General features: G+C 41.5%; 1 long non-coding RNA gene across 1 annotated transcript; it reads right to left on the bottom strand.

Moving 5' to 3' along the window:
* Positions 1–7,218: 7,218 nt before the first annotated feature.
* On the bottom strand, positions 7,219–13,467 carry LOC128071608 (uncharacterized). The gene is made up of 2 exons (XR_008201902.1): positions 13,369–13,467; positions 7,219–7,287 (listed from the first exon to the last, which is right to left on the bottom strand). It is a non-coding gene; the product is annotated as an uncharacterized LOC128071608 (long non-coding RNA).
* Between the last annotated feature and the right edge of the window lie 9,766 nt (positions 13,468–23,233).

The following is a 23,233-nucleotide window of genomic DNA, read 5'->3' on the forward strand; positions in this document are numbered from 1 at the left end:
TGAAAGAAGTTAGATTGAGATTAGATATTAGGAAGAATTATTTACTATGGGAGTTGTGAGGCACTAGAATATTTGCCCAGATAAGCTGTGGATGCACCATCCCTGGAATTGTTGAAGGCCAGGTTGGATGGGGCTTTGGGCAAACTGATCTGGGGGAATCTGTCCCTGTTCATACCAAGGGCGTTAGAACAAGATGACATTTAATGTTCCTTCCAAACAACACCAATTTATGATTCTATGATTTACCCACAGAGGTGGTGGATGCCCTGTCCCTAGAGACATTCAAGGTCAGGCTGGGCCAAGCTCTGAGCACACTGATCTAACTGTAGATGTCCCTGTTCATTGCAAAGGTGTTAGAGTAGATTACCTTTAAAAGTCCCTTCCAACTGAAAGAATTCAATGATTATATGAAAAAAACAACTTATCATCCTTATCAGATTAGTAGAGAAGATCGTATTAGTCATCCTGCAGCCAGATCTATGATTTCTAAGTTCAGCTAAGTGCTGAACTCAGAGTTTAAAAGGATTCTTTGGGAGACATAATGGCTTGTATGAAATGAATTTTTTCTTTTGAAGCTCTTTGCACATACACATGTATGTGTACTTGAATTAAAATGAGAAAAAAAAAGTTGAGAATGCAAAATTGGCTTATATCAATAATGGAATTTCTTTTAAAACACGTCTCTTTAAATTCACTATGGAAATTTGAATTCACAGATCATAAGGGTGGAAATTAGGAAATCTCCTGTCCCTCACTGATCACTCCTCAATTGAGTTACTCTGATATCTGCTGTTGTGCAATTTATAGCCTGAGGAATTACTGTTGCTTTGTGCAGCAGCTGCAGAAGCAGGTGTTGGATTTGCTTTGGTGGCATGCATCCAAAAAAAGTTAAATACAAAGCAAAAATTATTTCTGGGCTGTTGCCAGGTTTTTGTCCAGTGTCTTCCATCTGCTGGAGACATTTCAATTTGTAATTACTTTTTTTCTTCCTATTTTTTAATGCTTCTGGCCTTTGCAGTCATGTTTATTTCTGAATGTTTGTATGTCTGACAGCCAAACGTCATTTTGAGATCTTTCTGAGGTAACATCATCTATTGTTGGAACTCTCTATAAGCATGATTAAGATGTTTTTTGGGTTCCTAGTGAAACTGACTAACATATATGGTAACTATGGTAAAATGTTCAGGTCCGCTGTTGGAATAAAAAGTAGCAGGATCTTAATCCTTTGAAATTTCATGATTTTCAAGTTAAACAATATGTAGTCTTTGGCAGCTTGATCTGAATGAAAACATTATGAATGGAAAAATATTCGAGAAATAAAGAATAATTTTTTTAAAAATTCTTTTTCAGTTGGATTTTCAGTCCTAGAAAAATGCGTCAAAAGCAAAATATTCTGTCCTACTGATTACATGGAATCATAAACAACCAATTTTCTAGCATTCTTGAAGATCACACTGATGAATATGAATTTAAAAGCTCACCATAAAATTAAGATAATTGATTTATCACATATTTGTCCAAAACAAATGATTAATGAGATTTAGTTTGATACTTTTTACTTCTTTGCTGCTATTTGTATGAATCCATATCTTCCTCCTGATATTCTATTGTATGCTGACCATACATGTGCCTTTTTAGTGTAAAAGTAGAAAAATCAAGTAATGATTTTGATAGGATGTTTACGATGCTGTAATGTTTTTTTTCTGTAATAAAAAGCTTCAGGGAAAAAAAAAAAAAAAAGAACTATAAAAAAAAAAAATCAGAAGTGCAGCAATACTTGTGATAAATATGCCATGAAACAGAAGCCTTTCAAATTAATGCAGCTTTCTATTTTTATTTATTTTATTATTATTATTTTCTAAGAACTACAGGTTTATCTCTTTCTTTCCTATATTTCTCAGTTTTGGAAATATTTCTGAAATTTACTTTGGGATCAAAATGACTACGACACACAATTGTAACAAATATCAAGACTTCAATATCTAGCACAGAAATGTCAAAATCTCCTAGGAAAAATTATGATTGTATTCTCTTTTTCCATATTTGATTTTCTTTCTGGGGGGAAAAAAAAAAAAAAAAAAAAAAAAAAGGACAGTAAGGACAGTAAAAAGTGCTAAGACCAACAAAAAAAGAGAAACAGAAAAATGAAAAGACAGTGAGATGACAGCTGATGATGACATTCTCTATCTTAAGGACGAGGTGAGATTCTGAGATGTTGAGTTATAAAATTGTATTTTTGCAGATGCATATGAATGTATTGACAACAAAATTTCATATTCTGATATAGAGCAGGTTCGCTTTCTCTAAGGAAGCATAACTTGCAATCCATTTATCACAGTGTAGTTTTGGGTAAGGCAGAATAGTGACACAATTAGAATTGGCGATGCTCACCTGCAAGCTAGAAAGATCGTGAACATTTTGTGGTAACAGAATGCCTACCTATTTATCTGCATAAGAAAGTATTCACTGTAAAGGTCATAGTGCAATTATGCAAGATAGTAAAGACAGTTTTTTAAGTACGTCACTGACAGAAGGTAGTACAATATGATAATAGCTTGCTTTCATAGTAGAAGCTCTTTCTTTAAAATGGCTAGAGCTTCTGATTTCTGTAACAACGTAGTTAGAACTTAAATTAACCACTGTGTAACTGCAAGAATTACAGAACTGTATAGGGAAAAAAAAATGCACTATATGCTGGTTGGTATGTAAGAGAAGTTTCAGATTCAGCTTGTGTTCCTCCACTGGCCATGTATGCATCTCTGTGACATACTTTAATGTCCTTCTTCAATACTGTCTTCTAAATGCTTCAAACTGGTTTTGCCATGTGGAAACTTTACTTCTCTTACAAGTGGAAATACATCTACGCGGGAAGATTTTCTGTGTTTCTGTCACAATCATAAAGAAATTATTGTATGAAAAAATTCTTTGCACTCTATCCCAAGAGACCATTTGTCCTTCAAAATATCTCAGAAGAATAGTCATAACAGAAAAGCAAGTGCCTAATGTAATCCTATATATTGCTAAATACTTCCCCTGCCAATTTTATTAATTAGAGAAGCTCTTAATATTATTGAAATAGGGAGAGATCTTCATAGTTGTGATTTTTTTGTCCACTCATTTTGTTTCCTCTGGGATTGGTACTCTTATAATTTATGGCCTAGACACATCATGCTTTACTGTCTGACATTTCTACTGCCTTTTTAAATTAAAAGATTTCCTGTCTATCACCTCCATATATTCTAAGAACAAGAATGTTCAGACTTCTAGAGTATGTATTGCCTTCTTTCTCTCTCTTTGCTACCTGAATGACAGCGACAATGTCAGCAATTTCATCTCCATTATAACTTTCATTTACTCCTGTTTCATGAGATATCAGAGTAGGCCTTGCAGGAGATGACAGATTCACAGAATCACATTGTTTTGGTCAATCTCTACAGACACCTGAAGGGAGGATGCAAAGAGAATGAAGCCACGATCTTTTGAGTGGTACTCAGCAATGGGACAAGAGGCAAGGTGTATAAGCTGAAACACAGGATATTCTGTTTAATCATCAGGAAGCACTTCTTTACTGATTGGATGATGGAGCCTGTTACAAGTCACCTAGAAAGGTAGTGGAATACACCTCCTTGGACATATTAAGAAAAAATCTGGACATGGTCTTTCCTGGGCAAGCTTCTCCAGCTGCCGCTGCTGGAGTATGAGGGCTGGATTGGATGACTTCCAGACATCCACTCTGACCCCAACCATTTTCTGATTTTGTGATTCATTTAGTCTCTTATTCTCTTCCCCATCTTACTGTAAGGGAGTGAGTGGGCAGCTGTATGGTGATTAACACCCTAATGGAGTGTTTTTATTTAATACGGACAGGCAGTTAAGTACCTTATTGCCACTTTCTTACTCCCACTTCTCAGGGGACAAGGAGTGGGAAATGAGATGGAGAAAAGAACTAAGATAGGAACTGTTTAGTGAAGGAAAATAAAAATAAAAATAAAAGTCTGAACAGAATAAAAAGGAAAAAAACATATATTCACTACATCCCATCAGCAAGCAATATTCAGTTACGTCTTGCGAAGTAGGGTATAATATGCATAGTGGTTGCTGAGGCACATATATGCTTTCATAAATAAGAATCTTCCTTTCTCTTTCTTTCTCTCCAGCTTACATTACTGAGCATGAATTCCTAAAGTACAAAATATCCATTTGGTCGTTTTGGGTCAGCTCTCCTAGGTATGTCCCTGTTCCACCTCTTGACTAGACACAGCTTACTGGCTTTTGCAAGAAGAGACAAAGAGCCTAGAGAGACAGCCTTGATGATGTGAAAGCAGTGCTCAGCAATAACCAAAACACTGGTATGCTATCTATGTTTTTCTATCTATGAATAAAATGCATAACACTATATGGGCTGTTGTGAGTAAAGTTATGTTCATTCCATCCAGATACAGTAAAAGGAGTTAGCTCACAATGCATGTTGACTGAGAATGTAGATCAAGAATATCTGTGCAGAAACAATCACCCTGCAGAAAATAAAGACTGAGCTCCATGCTGCAAGGAATAAATCAGAGGCAGAGACCTTGATGAAAGGAGCAATAGAGGAATGACAGGAAAGACAAGAAGTATGTGTCTTCTGGCAGCAGTTCGAGAATTCCATTTTTACTGCATATCTGCAGTTTCAGAAGAGATAGAGAATCACATCATAGAATCAAATAATAGCTTGGGCTTCACAGGACCATAAACATCACCTAATTCCAACCCTTGCCATAGCAGGGACAAATCCCATTAGATCAGGTTGCTAAAAGCCCCATCCTACATGACCTTGAATTGTTCCAGACAGGGCATTCACAATTTCTCTGTGAAACTTAATCCAGTGACTCACCAATCTCTGTTTTGTAAAGAATTGACTCCTAGTATCTAAACTAAATCTCTTTAGTTTTAAATGACCAACTCTTGCTCTATAGCTATTAGATCATGTAAGAGGGGCTTCTCCATCTGTTTATGAAATTCTTTATAATATTGAAAAGCCTCAGTGAAGTCTTGTTCTGAGATTGGAAGCACCAGTGACAGCTGTGGCTCAGGCATGTGTATGAACTACTGATACAAATGATAATGACCGGAAAGTTTGTCCTGAATGGGATGGGAGCAACCATCTGCTAGCCTGATGTGATGTCTCAGGAGATTTGCTATTTTGTGGGTGGTAAGATATGGAACGCCCCTGAGAGATTGTTAAGGTCTTTCCAGTCCTGAGACTATTAGCTCTTGCAGTTCATCTAAGCAGGCATCAGGGCAGAACTTGAGCATATCACTATGTGAGTATCATATTGTACCCTGTTGCTTAGAGAATAACTAAGCATAACTAAGCGCAAGTGAATAATTGATAATAGTTGGTAACATGGTACCCTGTTGCTTACTGAAACAGGTGACCTTGTGACAATGGCAAAAGCAGAATTACTCAGTGATTTTTTAGCCTTAGTTTTCATCGACAAGGTCTGCTCTCAGGCCTTCCTTGCAGAGCTTACTTGCAGAGCCCGTGAAAGTGAAACTGCTCCCACTGTAAGTATATCAACTTTGGGAGTGCTTATGTAAATTGGACTTAAGAATTCCCAATGATCAGACAGGATGCATGTAATATCATTGAGGAAGATGTCCAAAGTCATCAAAATAAGTTTTCTAGTCCCTTTGGAAGTTTTAGGCAATGACATAATCACAGAATCACAGAATCACAGAATCACAGAATCATAGAATCATAGAACTTGGAAGGGACCTCCAGAGATCATCTAGTCCAAGCCCCCTGCCAAAGCAGGTTCCCTACACCAGGTTGCACAAGTAGGTGTACGGGCAGGCCTTGAATATCTTCAGAGAAGGAGACTCCACAACCTCCCTGGCAGCCTGTTCCAGTGCTCCGTCACCCTCACTGTAAAGAAGTTCTTGCGCACATCTGTGCGGAACTTCCTATGCTGCAGTTTCTGGCCGTTTCCCCTTGTCCTGTCTCCACACACCGCTGAAAAGAATCTGGCCTCACCACTCTGCCCCCCACACCTTAGATATTTATAGACTTGGATCAGGTCCCCTCTCAGTCTTTTTTTCTCAAGGCTAAACAGACCCAGTTCACTTTAGTCTTTCTTCATAGAGGAGAGGCCCTTCACCGTCTTTGTGGCCCTCTGCTGGACTCTTTCCAGGAGATCCCTGTCTTTTTTGTACTGGGGAGTCCAGAACTGGACACAGTATTCCAGATGAGGATTTACCAGGGCAGAGAAGAGGGGGAGGATCACCTTCCTCCACCTGCTGGCCACGCTCTCTCTAATGCACCCCAGAATGCCACTGGCCCTCTTGGCCACAAGGGCACACTGCTGGCTCATGGCCAACCTGTCGGCCACCAGGACACCCAGGTCCCTCTCCGCAGAGCTCCTCTCCAGCAGGTCATCCCCCAACCTGTACCGGTGCATGCAATTAATCCTCCCTAGATGCAAGACTCTACACTTGCTTTTGTTAAACCTCATCTGGTTTCTTACTGCCCAGCTCTCCAACCTGTCCAGGTTTCGCTGAATGGCAGCATGGCCTTCAGGCATGTCAGCCAATCCTCCCAACTTCAGAAAACTTGCTGAGGGTGGCCACTATCCCCTCATCAAGGTCATTGATGAAGATGTTGAACAAGACTGGGCCCAGCATCAACCTCTGAGGAACACCACTGGTTACAGGTCTCCAACCAGACTCTGCACCACCAACGACGACCCTCTGTGCTCTGCCAGTCAGTCAGTTCTCAACCCACCTCATTGTCCACCCATCTATCCCACACTTCCTCAGCTTTGTTATAAGGATGTCATGGGAGATAGTATCAAATGCCTCGCTGAAATCAAGGTAGACTGCATCCACTGCTCTCCTCCCACCATTGCTCATCCACCCAGCCAGTGACAACATCATAGAAGGCTACCATGTTGGTCAAGCATGACTTGCCCTGGTGAACCCATGCTGACTACTCCTGATAACCTCCTTTTCTTCCACTTGTCACCTTTCCAGGGACAGAGGTGAGGCTGACTGGCCTGTAATTACCTGGATCTTTCTTCTTGCCCTTTTTGAAGACCATAGTGACATTGGTGTCAACGGTTTATGGGCTGGTCCGGCCCAGTTCCGTGACCAGCAGGGCGGAGGGATCTGCGGATCCGCACCTCTGGGAAAGGGGAAGCAGGGGACCCCAAAATACTTGAAAAAACAACAGCACTGATCTGAGGTGGAACAAATGATTTTACTAAATATAGTATTAGTAAACTACAAAGAGAGAGAGAGAGAGAGAGTCTGTTTGAATTGTATAGACCTCACCACAATCCTGGGGTGAGAAGTGCAGTCCAGTTGAGTGACTGAAGTACAGACGGCGAAGTGCAGATGGCAAAACGCAGGCGGCAAAGCGCAGGCGGCGAAGCGCAGATAGCGAAGCGCAGACAGCGAAGCGCAGACAGCGAAGCGCAGGCGAAGAAGAAGGCTCAGGTGACCTTGCATGGAGTTATATCCCCTTGCTGACCGCAAAGCCTCCTGGGGAAATGTAGTTCTTCTCCGACGGATGAACATTCGGCAGATATCAAACCCCACCCCCAGTGCATTACATGATGTTATGGTGTGGAATACTGATGACCAAAAATCATAAAACCATGACATTCCACCCCTTATTCTACATCACTACATCATGCTTAACACATGGGATTACAGACTGCATTCCCCAACATCAAATTCCCTTGTGGTACACACTGAACATCCCCGTTTTTCTGCATCACCCACCAGGTGGACCCAGGTCCCTGGGCAAAGACAGTTCCGCGAAGAGGTTTGCCCTTCCCAGAAGGAGGAAAAACCCAAACTGCTTTTCCTAACATGTTCTTTACATGTACTACAGGGACCTTATCTCCCTCTACAATATGTAGGGAGCTGGATTGGGTAGGACCATCTCGACTGATTGATCCTCTGGTGTTAACCAGCCAGGTGGCTTCTGCCAAGTGCTTCTCCCAGTGTTTAAATGTTCCGCCACCCATTGCTTTCAACATGGTTTTTAACAACCCGTTGTAGCGTTCGATCTTACCAGAGGCTGGTGCATGATAGGGGATATGATAAATCCACTCGATGCCATGTTCTCTGGCCCAAGTATCCACAAGTGAATTTTTAAAATGAGTCCCATTATCTGACTCAATCCTTTCTGGGGTGCCATGTCGCCACAGGATTTGCCTCTCCAGACCTAATATGGTGTTTCGGGCGGTAGCATGGGGTACTGCATATGTTTCAAGCCACCCGGTTGTTGCCTCCACCATGGTGAGCACATAATGCTTACCATTGCGAGATCGTGGCAAGGTGATATAATCAACCTGCCATGCCTCCCCATATTTGTACTTTTGCCATCGCCCTTCCTCCCAGAGAGGTTTCATCCTCTTAGCTTGTTTAATTGTGGCGCATGTATCACAGTCATGAATGATTTGTACAATGGCATCCATAGTTAAGTCCACCCCTCGGTCTCTGGCCCATTTGTATGTTGCGTCTCTTCCTTGATGACCTGAGGTCTCATGGGCCCACCGAGCTAGAAATAATTCACCCTTGTTCTGCCAGTCCAGGTCTATTTGAGCCACCTCAATTCTGGCAGCTTGGTCTACCTGATGGTTATTTCGCTGATCTTCTGTAGCTCTACTCTTGGGCACATGAGCATCTACATGACGCACCTTTATAACCATATTTTTTGTTCGGGTAGCAATATCTTTCCATAGGTCAGCAGCCCAAATAGGCTTGCCCTTTCTTTGCCAGTTATTTTGCTCCCACTGCTGTAACCACCCCCATAAGGCATTTGCTACCATCCATGAGTCAGTGTAGAGATAGAGCATTGGCCACCTCTCCCGTTCAGCAACATCTAAGGCCAGTTGGACAGCCTTTACCTCTGCAAATTGGCTTGATTCTCCTTTCCCTTCAGTGGCCTCTGCAACTTGTCGTGTGGGGCTCCACACAGCAGATTTCCATCATCGATGCTTTCCCACAATACGACACGATCCATCTGTGAATAGGGCATATTTCTTTTCATTCTCTGGTAGTTCATTGTATGGTGGGGCTTCTTTAGCACGTGATACTTCTTCTGCTGGTGGTGTTCCAAACTTTTTACCTTCAGGCCAGTCCATGATGACCTCTAGGATTCCTGGACGGCTGAGGTTCCCTATCCGTGCTCGTTGTGTAATCAGTGCAATCCACTTACTCCAAGTGGCATCAGTGGCATGATGGGTGGAAGGAACCTTTCCCTTGAACATCCAGTTCAACACTGGCAGTCGAGGTGCCAGAAGGAGCTGTGTTTCAGTACCGACTACTTCGGAAGCAGCCCGAACCCCCTCATATGCAGCTAAGATCTCCTTCTCAGTTGGAGTGTAGCCCTCCTCCGACCCCCTGTAGGCTCGACTCCAGAATCCCAAGGGTCGGCCTCGGGTCTCTCCTGATGCTCTTTGCCACAAACTCCAAGTGGGGCCTTTCTCTCCAGCAGCAGTGTAGAGGATGTTCTTCACATCCTGTTCTATCCGTACTGGCCCCAGGGCCACAGCACGGGCTATCTCCTGTTTAATCTGCTCAAAAGCCTGCTGCTGCTCAGGACCCCACACAAAATCATTCTTCTTCCGTGTCACCTGATAAAGTGGGCTTACAATGAGGCTGTAGTTTGGAACATGCATTCTCCAAAAACCCACTACGCCCAGAAACGATTGTGTCTCTTTCTTATTAGTGGGGGAAGACATGGCAGTGATTTTGTCAATCACATCTGTTGGGATGTGACGACGGCCATCTTGCCACTTTATGCCTAGGAACTGAATTTCCTGGGCAGGTCCTTTCACTTTGCTTCGCTTAATAGCAAAACCAGCATGGAGAAGGATCTGGATTATTTGCTCTCCTTTCTCAAAAACTTCCTTTGCTGTGTTGCCCCACACAATGATGTCATCAATGTACTGCAGGTGCTCAGGAGCACCTCCCTGTTCCAGTGCAGCTTGGATCAACCCATGGCAAATGGTCGGGCTGTGTTTCCACCCCTGGGGCAAACGGTTCCAGGTATACTGAATGCCCCTCCATGTGAAAGCAAACTGTGGCCTACATTCTTTGGCCAAAGGAATGGAGAAAAAGGCATTAGCAATGTCAATGGTGGCATACCACTTATCTGCTTTTGACTCCAGTTCGTATTGGAGTTCTAACATATCTGGCACAGCAGCACTCCATGAGGGTGTGACTTCATTCAGGCCACGGTAGTCCACCGTCAGCCTCCATTCTCCACTGGCTTTACGCACTGGCCATATGGGGCTGTTAAAAGGCGAGTGAGTTTTGCTGATCACTCCCTGGTTCTCTAATTGATGAATTAACTTCTGAATGGGGAGCAAGGAATCCCTGTTGGTGCGGTACTGCCGTCTGTGCACTGTTTTTGTAGCTATCGGTACCTGTTGCTCTTCTACTCGTAGCAACCCCACAACAGACGGATCTTCTGATAGGCCAGGCAAAGCAGATAACTGCTTAGCACCTTCTGTGTCTACAGCAGCTATTCCAAAGGCCCATCGATACCCTTTGGGATCCTTAAAATATCCCCTTTTGAGGTAATCAATACCAAGTATACATGGAGCCCCTGGGCCAGTAACAATAGGGTGCTTTTGCCAGTCTTCACCAGTGAGGCTGATTTCGGCCTCCAACATAGTCAGTTCTTGGGAACCTCCTGTCACCCCATGAATATAAATTGATTTTGTCCCTTGGTGACTCGAGGGCATTAGAGTGCACTGTGCACCAGTATCAACTAGGGCCTTATATTTCTGTGGTTCTGATGTACCAGGCCATCTAATCCACACAGTCCAATAAACTCTATTATCCCTTTCCCCCCCCTGGCTGGGGGCAGGGCCCCTCTATTTGTTACCTCTGTTGTCTGCAGCAACTGGAGCAATTACCTTTCTGGAGAAGTTCACCTTGGTGGCTGATTTGTCTTGTAGCTCTTTTACCCGTGCTTGAAGTGCAGGAGTGGGTTGCTTATGCCACTTCTTCATATCTTCTCCATGGTCGCGTAGGTAATGCCACAAGACAAAACGTGACGTGGTCTTACTGTTGTCACTTGTTCGAGCAGGAGGACGTCTTCTTTTGATAGCTGAGATGTTGGATGACACCGGCTGGGAGGAAACCAAGTTGATCAGCCCCTCAAGTAGGCTGTTTTGGGAATTCTGTTCCTCATTAGATGTATCTGTGACCACCATGTATTCATCGGCATCAGGCACAATTGATAGTTTATCTATTATATCTTCTTGTTTGTTTTCCATTCTGTCCAGCTTTTCAGCTACTTTTTCAATGGCTGAAACACAAGCTCGTAGAGGGCTTAAATGTAACTCAAAGTCTTGAAGCTTATTAACCAATTCATTTATAAGGGGTCTTCTTTCCCCTCTGCCATACATAGCTGCCAATGTACTGGCGTACCTTTCTGGTGCAGTCTTCGTGAACGTACGCCACATATTTGGTGTACACCTGGCCCTCTCAGGATCATGCTCTTGATTTGGCTCATCAGGAATGAAATCAGGGCTATGTAGTGTTTCCACCACAGCACATTCTCTCAAATAACGGATGCCTTCCTCCATATCAGCCCATTTCTTCTTCTCGGGCATCAGATCGTCTTTGAAGGGGTAACTTTCTCTTACAGCTAACAGCATCCTCTTCCAGAGGGTGAAAGCCTGGTTCTGGCATGTACTAATACCTCTGTCAATGGCGGAGTCCCTAGCAATGCCACCCAATTGGCGAGCTTCTCTACTATCTAGCCACACACTGTTGGCCCCATTGTCCCAGCATCGAAGTAACCAAGTAGCAATAGGCTCATTTGGGTGGCGTGAGAAGTCTTTTCTCAGACTTCGAATTTCATTCATTTTCAGAGATCGATCCACAAAAGTAACAATATCTTGCTCACCTCTTGCTCTTCCAGGACTTCTTGCCCTTGTAGGTGTTGGTGACCGTGGTCTTACTGAGGGTCCCTCCCCTGGACTCAGAGGTGCTTCTCTTGGACCTCGGAGCCACTCCTCTGGACCTCTTTCCTCCTCTTTCTTCTCTTCTAACTGAGTCGAGATTCGCTTTGTTTTTCGTCCTCTTACAGGGGCAACTGACATCGATTGTGGTGCCTCTTGTGGTTGATCAAGTTGGTCGGTTCCAATGCTCTCATCCTCCAGTTCAGCTTGGAGCTTGTTTCGTTCGATTATGACAGTATCTAGCTCATATTGGAGGGTGTGTTGTTGAGATTTAAGATTGTCGAGTTTGGACTGCAGGGAGTCTCTTTCAATTCGGAGGGCATCTCTCTCAGATCGGAGGTTTTTCCTCTGGAGCAGGAGACTCTCTCGCTCATTTTGAACTTTTTCCCTGAGGCTCTCCCTTTCAATTTCAGAAGCTCTTTCTCTCTCCAGGATAGTATTGAATAAGGCCCGATAAGCATTAGCCAGGCCCCAAATCATATGTGCCTCCTCAGAACTGCCCAAACCGCAACATTCCTGCCTTAAATAGCTGTTTAGAATCTCAGGGTCTTTCAGGTGTTCTGGAGTAAAGTTCCATGAGACTGAAGATTTCCATCTGTCTAAAGTCTTTCCCAGACCTCTCCACACTCCCTGCCACTCAGTATTCTCTGGTTTTGGGGAGGATATCCTCAAAATATAATAAATACTAATACTGAGCGAAACGATGAGCAATACATTCAGGGAGATTAGTAATGCGACTAGGTGTTCATTCAGAAACTGCATTACAGGCTGAAAGGTGAGACTGGAAACCTTAAAAAATCCCAGTCCTGTAAAATTGGCAGCTGTCTCCGGAATTGTAAGCCACATTGTACGAACGTGCCAGGTCCATATTTCCACCCATGTTTTCATTTGATTGTATATGCCGATTGCTCCATAGAGCAAGGTGGCAAGCTTAATTAATGCCCAGTATGTTTTGAGCATTAGGAAAGAAGAGGCAGCAGCGTGCAGCCCTTTAAAAGTAAGTTTCACTACAGAAAGCATTTTTTTTTTTTTTTTTTTTTTACAGAGGCGAGATAGTAAAGCTCTGAGTTTACAAATATCCTACGATACTGGCAGTCCGCCTGGAGTTTTCAAGGTCACGTTTTTTAGAGAGTACCAGTGAAACAGATAAGCTTTACCAACGGAACTCTCCGAGAGCAGAGTCTAAACAGCTAGAAAGCAACTGCTGCCCGCATTCTCCACCAAAAATGTCAACGGTTTATGGGCTGGTCCGGCCCAGTTCCGTGACCAGCAGGGCGGAGGGATCTGCGGATCCGCACCTCTGGGAAAGGGGAAGCAGGGGACCCCAAAATACTTGAAAAAACAACAGCACTGATCTGAGGTGGAACAAATGATTTTACTAAATATAGTATTAGTAAACTACAAAGAGAGAGAGAGAGAGAGAGTCTGTTTGAATTGTATAGACCTCACCACAATCCTGGGGTGAGAAGTGCAGTCCAGTTGAGTGACTGAAGTACAGACGGCGAAGTGCAGATGGCAAAACGCAGGCGGCGAAGCGCAGGCGGCGAAGCGCAGATAGCGAAGCGCAGACAGCGAAGCGCAGGCGAAGAAGAAGGCTCAGGTGACCTTGCATGGAGTTATATCCCCTTGCTGACCGCAAAGCCTCCTGGGGAAATGTAGTTCTTCTCCGACGGACGAACATTCGGCAGATATCAAACCCCACCCCCAGTGCATTACATGATGTTATGGTGTGGAATACTGATGACCAAAAATCATAAAACCATGACACATTGGCTATCCTCCAGTCTCCCCCATTCTCCAAGACCTCTCAAAGATGATAGAGAGCAGTTCAGCAGTCACCTCTGCCAGCTCCCTCAGCTCCCATAGATGCATCCCATTGGATCCCATGTATTTATGAACATCGGTGTTGCCTAGGTACTCTTGGATCGCCTCTTCCCTGGGACGGCTCCAAGTATGTCCTGGAAGACATCAAAGTTGGATCTTCTAAAGTCCAGGGTAGCAATCCTACTTTTTGCTTTGCTTTTTCCACTCATGATCTTGAATTCCACCATCTTGTGGTTGCTACAACCCAAGCTGCCCCCAACTTTTAATTCCTTGACAAGTCTTTATTTATTAGTGAGAATAAGGTCCAGCAACACCCCTCGCCTTGTTGGTTCCTCCACCACCTGCATCAGACAGTTGTCTTCAACACACTGCAGGAACTGTCTGGACCGTGTGTACCTGGCCATGTTGCTTATCCAGCAAATATCTGGATAACTGAACTCCCCCATGAGCACCAGCACCTGGGATCATGATGTTACTTCCAGTTGCTTATGGAAGGCCTCATCAACCTCCTCCTCCTGATCAGGGGGCCTGTAGCACACACCCACAGCAGTGTCAGCCATACCAACCTGCCCCTTGATTCTCACCCCACAAGCTCTCCACTGCTACACCACTCTCCCCCAAGTGGAGTTCAACACATTCTAACTGCTCTCTCACATAAAGAGCAACTCCACCACCCCACCTTTTCTAAATCTTTTCTAAAAAGCACATAGCCCTCCCATAACATCTCCATGATTGCAATGAGATCATGGCTGTGCGACTGCACACAGATCTCCATCTCCTCCTGTTTATTTCCCATACTGCGTGCATTAGTGTATAGACACTTTAGGGAAGCAGTATCCCCCTGCTCCTCTCCACTCCTTTGAACTCCAACCTCATTACCCACCAAGCTCTGATTTGAGCCTTGAATTACCCACTCAACCCCAGTGGCCCTCATTTTGCCCTCTTCTTCCTTCTTTGCTAGTTTAAACACTTCTCAATGAGTCCTGCCAGTTCCTATGCTAGGATCCTTTTACCCCTTGCAGACCGGTGAGTTCCATCTGCAGCTGTCATACCAGGTGCCGAGTAAATTGTGCCATGGTCAAAAAAGCCCCAAATTCTTGTGCCTGCACCAACCTCTGAGCCATTTATTTATGAGGAGGGCTTTTTTAATCCTCTCAGTATCCTTCCCGGCCTCTGAAGGGATAGAAGAGAAAACCACCTGTACACCCGCTCCATCAAGTACCCTCCCCAGGCCCTTGAAGTCATTTTTGATAGCCCTCAGGCATTTCTCTGCAGCCTCATCACTGACAACCTGAACTACCAAAAAGGGATAGTAATCAGATGGGTGAATAAGACCAGGAAGCTTTCTAGAGATATCCCTGATCTGTGCCCTAGAGAGGCAGCACACTTCTCTGTGGGTATGGTCAGGCTGACTTATTGGGCCCTTGGTTCATTTTAGAAAGGAGTAACCTATGACTGTCAGTCTTCAGGCTGGAGCTAACTGCCTCTCCTTAAAAAAGCTTGAAGTCTATCCCTTCACTTCATTCTCAGGCACCTCACCCTCCAGTTTCAGGGCTTCAAACCTATTACGTAGAGGCACCTGAGGATCCAAGATAGATCGGGATGGGCATCGCCTGCATCACTGAAGTGGACCTGTTGCCATTCCTCCTCTCTTCTCAAGTTGGCTCTCTTGGTTTGACCATGGCAAGGGAGAGGGTCCATTACAATTTGTGGGTTGCAATCTCTGCTCCTTTCTTGCAAAGATTCACACCACCAGTCTATATCCCTCTCACACTCTCTAATGGTTCTTAAACTCTCTACCTCCTCCCTAAGCTCCACCACCAGGCTGACAAGAGACTCTTTATGATTAAAGTAAAGACAAGCATCACATCCACATTCACTGACTCATAAGCCAGGTTTCTCAAAAATCTCAAAAATCTCAAAAACATATAATAGGAGAAAGTATGTACTCAACAACTTTGTGGATTATGCCAAATTACAGGGATCAGTTGAAAAGTTAAAGGTTAGGTCTGCTACTCATGAGGTTCTTTGTAAGACAGAGAAACAAGTTTACAGGAAACTGCCAATGTTCAACCAGGGTAGAGCCACATCTCGTACCCAGAGAGGAATAACATACTGCATTTTGGTAGATGTAAAGTGGATCACTAGAAAATTGTCTGAAGGTGGACAACACATTCACAATAAACAAGCAATGTTTCCTTACAGTAAAGAACACCAACAGCATCCTGGGCTTTATTAGCAAGAATATAGCCAACAGGACAAGAAAATGACTCTTTCCCTCAGTTTAGCTCTGAGTTTGTATCTTGTGTTCAGTACTGGTTTTCCCAGTACACTAAATACATGAATACATTGGAGTGATTAAACAGAAGCTGTCTGAATGGTCTAGGGCTATGTGAGAAGAAACTAAGATTAAAAGGTTGGAGAAATGGATGGAGAAAAGAAAGATAATGGGAGGTCTCATTGCTATTACAGCTAAGTAATAGGAGACAGTAAAGAAGACAAAACAGAACTCCTCTCAAAGATTCAGAGTGATAAGACACAGGCTGGAACATTCAAAAAATATGTCAGCAGAAAAGAAAAACCTTCTTTGCTATGCAGACAATCAAATCTGGAAAAGGACTCCCCAGAGAAGCTGTGGAAATTCCATAATCAGAGATATTAAATCTCCAGTTTGGACAAGTCTCTGATTACCCTGACCTAATTGGATTGGGTTTGAGGAAGCGGTGCCCCTTCCAACTTGAGCTATTCTGCAGTTCTGTGATTTCATCTGCTGCTTTTCAAATTATATCCAACTTACATCTACCCTCAAAAAAACATAACACATATTGAAACATGTCTCTGTGAATCTGGATAGCAATTGCAAAAACTGTGCATAATAATGCTGTATTACAATTAAATAAATGAGTTGTTCAGCTCTAACCCTGAAAATAAAGTTTCCATGTGTTTTGTAGCATATATTCTGTGCTTTCAATTTGGAATTCAGAATGTATTCCTTAGTTGTTTTATAGAATAGAATGAGTACACATCGTATGCTTAAAGTAAAACAGTCTGATATAGTATATTCTGCTTCAAATTTTTAGTCTTCACATTTTGTTATATCCTACTTGACAAAAATGCTGGCTGCCTGCTAATTCACTTAAATGGGTAAGGTGCTTAAATCATGTACAGAAAGCTTAGTTTTAACCATGTTGATAGTGTTGTACTGTGAGTTTTGAGTTCTGGATAAGAAACAATGCAAATTAGGATTTTCATATAAGTAAAAAACGAAACAAATAAAAAATACCACAGATTTTCTCCTCATTGAATTAGACAAATAATTAAAAAAAAAAAAAAATTAAAAAAATTAAAAAGAACATAAATGAATATCTAATTCAGATTTTTTTTTTCACAAGCATATTTGAATGCTAATACTATTAATTTAACTTTTCTGACCACTTTTTTTTTCTTGTTACATATAAAAAACTGAATGTTCCAAAAGCCATTTTGCAATTTCTCCATTTTTCATATATAATTCTTATTGCATTATGTAAGATGCAGATATAAATATATTATATATACTGAATGAGAAATTAAAAAAAAACAGTAAACGTTGGTGGCTTGAAGACCAAAGAATAAAAAAGATTAAATTAGATGTTTTGGTAAAAACATCTGAAAGAAAAAATAGAGTAGGAAGCACTTATGGAAAGGTACTCCTAAGGATGAAATAAGTTTAGCAGCTATTTCTAGAAAAATGTCTCACTCTACCATTGTTAAAAGGGCTGCTCTGAAAGTAACGCCTCCTATTTTATTATGATGGCCCATGACATTGGAGGCAGATGGTGATATGGAAGTAGAGGTTGCACTTTCTCACCAATATTCTATTACATGTTGTTGCTGTGTGACAGATGGCCACAGAGAGGCAGTCTGGCAGAATGGCACCTGACATGGAACTGTGTATGGAGCAAAGGTGTCATTTAATTCCTCTATACAGGAAAAAAAAATAAAAAATATAAAAAAAATAGCACTCATTGACATTTATCCATTCTTGCTTAATGTTCATGGAGACCAAATAGTGGATGTGAGTACCGTGAGGCAGTGGGTGGGGTATTTCAGTTGTCGCAACAGAAATGTGAGATGAACCATGTTCTGGTCAGCTACATGCAGATGTCACACCATGAAATGAAGAGCATCTCAATTAGCTCATCCATAGAAATCAGTGGATTACAAGTAGGGAACTCTGTGCATAACTGAATACTGGCTTCACTGAGTTGGAAATGATGGTCACAACATTGGAATATTGAAAAGTTTGCACCAGGTGAGTTCCACAGATGCTCACATAAAGAATAGACTGAACACTGTATGTAACTTTGTCAGGACCTACTGAACCAGTAAGAAGCCGAATTTTTTTCTGAATAGAATCTTATGGTGTGGTATCATGGTATCACCGCTACAAGCTAGAGTCACAACAGCAGTCCATGGACTGGCAACAGGTGGAAAAATTCAATATGCAGTCCTCACCTGTTAAAGCGATGTGTCTTTTGGGATAGGAAAGGAGTGGTCCTTCTGCATTTCTTGGAACTCAAACAAACCATCAACTGTGACTGCTACATCACAGTATTGACTAAACTGAAGATTCTAATTTCCTGAGTCAGGTCAGAGAAGAGGATAATCTTTCTCTTGTAGCATGATATCATATCCCCATATCAGTTTAAAAACCATAAAGCACATCATCAATCTTTGACAGACATCCCTACCATACAAAGTGTACAGTTCATATTTGGCACCTTCTGAATTCCATCTGTTTGGGCTGATGAAAGATGAGCTGCGTGGATGATATTTTCCTGGGAAGGACACTGACATGGCAGCTATGAAAAAATGGGTCACCTCTGCTGATACAGATTTGCTGAAATGTAGCTTGAGGACTCTTGTTCTTTACTGGTGAAAATGCATAGCTAGTGGTGGTGGCTATGTTGAAAAATTGTGTTTTGTAACTGAGAATTTGCTGTATCAAATAGTGCTACTGTGCTTTTTGTATATTAGGTCTATAAATATCTAAGGTGTGGGGGGCAGAATGGAGAGGCCAGACTGTTTTCAGTGTTTCAGGACAAGGGGAAACAGCTGGAAACTGCAGCATAGGAAGTTCTGCGAAAATGTGCACAAGAACTTCTTTACAGTGAGGTGATGGAGCACTGGAACAGGCTGCCCAGGGAGGTGGTGGAGTCTCCTTCTCTGGAGATGTTCAAGACCTGCCTGGATGCCGACCTGTGCGACCTGCTGTAGGGAACCTGCTTTGGCAGGGGGTTGGACTCGATGATCTCTGGAGGTCCCTTCCAACCCCTACAATTCTGTGATTCTGTGATTCTGTGATCCATAGTTTCCATGGAAATAAATAGGAGATGTTACTTTTGAAGCAATCTATATAATACAGGCTAGATATCATTCATGTTCAATCCCAACCTACTTTATTCTTAATAAATATGCCTCAGGATACAACTAATGCATAAAAATAAAGTGAACTTCACCATTATGATAGCACTTTATTTCAGCTAAGTGACTGTGCTTGTAATGGTTGGAAACTGTTTCCTAAAATGAGATTTTTATATTTTTAATAAAAACTGTTCCCAGGTCTCTTTAAGCCAGAAAGCATTTTGGACTCATAGCTGTTTCATCTGGTGCTGTTTTGCATATCATTTGGCATGATTCTGTCCTAGCAAAATCCAGGTTTGTAGGTAGAAGAACTGTTATCATTTTGATCTGATGTCAACAATTATAATCATGCAAATAACAGAGTACAGTGTTTTCTTCTAGCTAGAATAATTGAAATACAACTTCTTAATATAATTCACTGCATTTACACTTCTTCTGAAACCTGATTTTTTCAAACAAACAAACAAACAAACAAAACAAAAAAACAAACAAACAAACAAAAAAATCCACACATTTTCTGATGAAACTGATGAAACTTGAAACATTTCCAAGGCTTCACTTCCAAGCAGACGGAGATATGACATTATTTAGCAATCTCCATGGGATTGTGTTAAGTAGTTCATCAAGCAGAGGTTGTATCAGCTTTCTTTTCAAGTATTACTAGGTGAACCTGCCAGGAAAATACTAGGTTTTGAGTTGTGATGCCTTTATTCATGTGTCTAAATACTGATATCTAGAAGTGGGCAGGCACTCAGTTTCCCAGTTTAGTTTCTGGCAAACCAGTCTGTTCAGCTGGTAATGAGTAATGAGAGAAATGAAGAGGAAACAGTCACTTGAATCTCATTTGGATCCATACTAACCATATGAAAAATAACCATGTTAGATGTCAATCGCCTATGTAGGCACAGTTGGTTTAATGTAGTAGGCAACACACAGATCTCCAGAGTAATTGAAGATGTGCTGGGACAACAAATTTGCTCTGTAGATATTGTTAGGGAACAAGTTTTACTTTGATATTACGTCCTATTTGCTGCCAAAGACACAGCACTATCCACGTGATTCCAAGCTGGTAAATGACCTCTGCTTTTTGGATTGGCAGCTGAAGATGCTATAGATGGCCCTAGGACATTGTGAATGGAAAAAGCCTTGCCATTTATGCTAATCAATTTTTTTTTTTTTTTTTTTTTTTTTTTGTGTGTGTGAATTTGAAGTGTTTAAGTCTCAAATCTATTCGCACTTATGTCCCTCCTGTTTTATGTTCCATTTATTTTTCTTGTTCAGTTTACTTTCAAGATTCCACTTTTTGGTATTTGTTTCTATTACTTTCTGATTCTCTATTACTTTATAAGTTACAGAAAAATGTTTCATATTTTTCTATTTCAAAGTGAAATGTGGTAGACATTTCCTTAATACAACTATTAGCATGCACCTGCATATGTGAAAAATCACATTGGTCACTTACTTGTTATGTCCTATTATGCATTTATCATTCTTACAATGAAACACTTATAACTGTATTAGGTAATGAAGTCATAAATGAAATTAATGTGTCCTCCAGGCCACATACTTTTGTTTTACAGTACTAAGTAGCAGAGTTAACCTTGAGCTCATACCCTCTAGTGGCACTTCTGTCTTAAGAATAGTTATTTTAAGTTGCCATAGTGAAGTGTGAACAACAAAAAAGCACGGAATGCTCAGTGGTTTTGTAACAGTGAACTGAAATGCCATCAGTGGCTCAAATTCTATAGTCTCAGAAAACTCTCAGATACACATTACACTAAAATAAGGTGATTTTTTTTTTGTTGCTGTTTTTGTTGTTGTTGTTATTTGTTTCTTTATGTCCAGTGCCTGTTTTTATAACTGAAAGTCTGTATGCAAAAATATTAAAATATAGGGTTTCTTATTCTTTTAAGGTTCCATAACGTTGTTTAACTTGTTGTTAATGCTAAAATGGAACTGAAAGTTTTTTCTATTAGCTAATAAGGAAAGCTTGTTAGAGAAGAGTAATTTTTTTTTTTTTTTTAATAGACTAAGTATAGCTTGGAAAAAAAATCCAAGCTCTTAGGCATACAAGCCCGTCTTCAGGTTTAAAATAGAAACAGCAGCCTTCAAGCTAAATACTGGTTAAGAACAACTGCTCTAGGTTTAATTTCATTATGTTAATCATGTAGACAATTTGAAGAAAAGGCATCTAGCACTGGTGAAGCTGAGAGAGAAGTGGGTGAGATTCCTAGTTACTACAGGAAAGAGAAAGATGGATAATTATTACTTTCAGTAGTGAAGAGGAGGATAAAGTATGAGCAAAACCAGTGTTCTATCAAATTACTATCTTTACTGGGTCCGCATATTTTTGTTCCATGTCAAGCTACAATTCTTAGTTTACTGGCTTTTCTCCCCATAATATTGTAATATATCATCTTTGATTTAGGATTTTGAGGGAAAAAAAAAAAAAAAAAAAAAAGAACCTCACTATTTGTAGTAGTTTGAAATTCCCCTCTACTATTTGGCTTGATTTTCCTTATTTCAACATCAAAGACTCCATGAAGCCATTTGGTACACTGAATTAACTGTGAGGTAAGTACATGTATGTGTGGGATTAGTGGATTTTGTTCTGCTTCTATTGCAGGTGAATTAAAGGGGTAGGCAGTGACAAAGTGTAGGGGAAAAGTCCTCTTGAGAAAACATAAGTAATTAAAAACTCTGAGAAGAAAAAAGATTCCTTAACTGATGTTGATACTTACAGATCAGTTAGATTACTCCAGGAAGCTGTCTTTATTGGGTCTATTTCTAATGTTTCCAACGTTGAGTTAAGTGAATATAACAACCAGAGGGCTGGGATTTTTTTCTGTTTTGTTTTAACAGTCTTCACAGCTTTCTTTAATTCCCATGTACTCTACAAATAAGTACCATACATTTTTGCCTTAGTGAAATAGTGACAATTAGTCTTGTCATACAAAACTATCTAGCATGGTTTATTTTTTGTTGCAGTGCTGAAAATTACACACACACACACAAAAAATAATAATATAATTCACCTGCTTCAAGAGCATTATACCACAGCATCAACATTTGATATAGCCTTTTGTTCTCTATTCTGCTTTTGAAAAGGGGAAAATTAATCTTGGAGATATGCTGAATAGTTCTAAGTAGTTTGGGTAGCTGCAAATTAGAAAACATTCCAGATAACAAGCAAAGCTTACAACGTTTTTTTTCCATTTAGTCCAATAGGCAAATTCTATTAGGAAATGGTGGGCAGCCACTGATGCTGTCAAAACTGGAAGAAACAACTATCATCAGAGTACTAATACCATTTATTTATTCACCCCCTACATTCACACAAAATGCCCCAATAACTCCCCTTCTGACACTGGAAGCCAGTTTAATGTCTGGGGCACAGACGGAAACAGAGCTCTAGTGCTTCATTTTTTAGGCTGCATCTTGCAATGATCAAGCACAGAGCTGCCCAGCAGGGACTCACAGACAACTCTAGACATTAGCTGTATCTCTATCTATAATCCTATCCCAGGGTTACAGAGGCTCTGCTGGACTTGCAGTACTCTGATCCCACAGAAGTCCCAGTGTGTCTCACTCCAATTTATAGGAGGGAGAGGAGGTTCTTTGATATCTGTATACCCAGCGTGAGATTAAGAAACAACAGTTCAAATGTTGGTCCAACCAGTTTATTATAAATCTTAATCAGGGAGATGGGGAAGGGGTGGACGTGAATTAGGGTACTGGGGAAGGGAAGGAGGACAATTGAAAATATAGGAAAGAAGCAGCAAGGAATCTTTGTAGGAAGCCAGAGGGAGATAGTCACCACCATGGATCCAGCGTGGTTCATAGTTCAGTCATTGATCTTCAGTAGTGGTGGGTCGTTGAGCATTGTTGTTCTGTTGACAATGATGGTGACCATGGCAATGATTACCACTTTTCAATGGTAGTGCCAACTTATTTGTAAGTCCGAAGTGGTCAAGTCAGCTCTCTTTTGAGCGACAGCTCAAATCCAAAGTGGTTGAGTCAGCTCTCTTTCAAGT

Source organism: Tympanuchus pallidicinctus, unplaced genomic scaffold (genome assembly GCF_026119805.1).
Source record: "Tympanuchus pallidicinctus isolate F22 unplaced genomic scaffold, pur_lepc_1.0 scaffold6, whole genome shotgun sequence".
NCBI classification, from domain to species: domain Eukaryota; kingdom Metazoa; phylum Chordata; class Aves; order Galliformes; family Phasianidae; genus Tympanuchus; species Tympanuchus pallidicinctus.